At 35.8% G+C, this 1,370-nt stretch overlaps 1 non-coding gene across 1 annotated transcript; it reads right to left on the bottom strand.

Annotated features, from left to right (window-relative positions):
* Nucleotides 1-111: 111 nt before the first annotated feature.
* On the bottom strand, nt 112-788 carry LOC112038756 (uncharacterized). The gene is made up of 2 exons (XR_010628368.1): nt 392-788; nt 112-254 (listed from the first exon to the last, which is right to left on the bottom strand). It is a non-coding gene; the product is annotated as an uncharacterized LOC112038756 (transcript).
* Between the last annotated feature and the right edge of the window lie 582 nt (nt 789-1,370).

Raw genomic sequence — 1,370 nt, forward strand, 5'->3', positions numbered from 1 at the left:
TTCTTTATTTCAACTTCTAGGTTCCAAGTGGTGTCGTAGCTTGCAAATTTTTGTTCTTTATTGGGCATGAGTTGTTTAACACGGTAAAGCTAGAGAGTAGAGCACCAAAAATAAGAAACCAACAGGCAATTTATTACTCTTACTAATAACCGAGTAAATTAAGCATTTGTGGTTGAAATGGAACGATTTATACATATAAAACACGTGGATGCCTTCTCATTTCTAGGACAATTAAATTCAATACATTCCTGTGTCTGAAAAAACAAGATAATATATTAATTAGTCCACTAAAATTTAAATTACATATATAAGACAAGAAATTTAGCTTGGTTTTCTAAAAATATTTCTGGCTACACCACTACAAAACCAATAATTTCTTTTCTGAAAATACCTGGAAGAAGTTGATGGTATTGCTAGCACCAAAACTTCTATGAGCCGTGGTAACCTTGGCTGGCTCAGTGCATGGAAAGCAGGGGGCCAACGGGCATTTCTCTGCACATGTACGCCTGAAAATATTGCAGGCCGCACAAGGGCCTTTCACAAAAGCTACTGGAGGAGGAGGTGAAGATGGTGATGGAGGGGAATGAGAGATTGGGGTTGATGAAGTGGTAGAAGTGTTTGTATCAATACTGGCCTCCATCTTAGTGTGTGGGTGAGAGAGACAAGGAGAGAGAGGCAGACTTCAAAAGGTGAGGTTAGATTTTTTTTTGGGTACAAAGATAATGTATTTATATATGTTGGCTTTATCTGGAAAATTATTAGGTCCACCTGCTAAAGTCGCCCACTTGGTCCTTCTAACCAATAAAACGCTACAATTTATGCAAATGTGATATCACTTAGTAATTTTTTTTTCCCCTGATTCTTGTGCTGAATAAAAATCTAACTCACACATTTGCATAAGTGTCATTCTTTCATTGGTTGGGAGGACCACTTCAACGGTCCTCCCGGTAGACCTAATAATTTCTCCTTCATCACTTTTTTTTTTTCACTACATGACAACATCATGTTGATATTACATTCTAAGTTGAATTTCAATATTTATAATTGGTGACAAAAACTTTCATCAGCTTCATGTTCATACCTTTCCACACACTATTACATAAAAAAATGAACTAGAAAGTCTAGAATTACTAATCAAATATTATTTGGGGCAATAGCACTTTTGAATTACTTAGTAAAAGCAATATTCTGGATATTGTTTCCAACTCTATTTTAGTTTGTCCATTGGAATGTAATATTTTGGTCTTTGTTTGTCCATTGATGAAGTGGTAGAAGTGTTTTGTATCAGTACTGTCTTCCATCTTAATGTATGTGTTTGTGTGTAAAAGAGAGAGAGAGAGAGAGAGAGAGAGAGAGAGAGAGAGAGAGAG

This window comes from Quercus suber, unplaced genomic scaffold (genome assembly GCF_002906115.3).
Source record: "Quercus suber isolate HL8 unplaced genomic scaffold, Cork oak 2.0 scaffold_49, whole genome shotgun sequence".
NCBI classification, from domain to species: Eukaryota; Viridiplantae; Streptophyta; class Magnoliopsida; order Fagales; family Fagaceae; genus Quercus; species Quercus suber.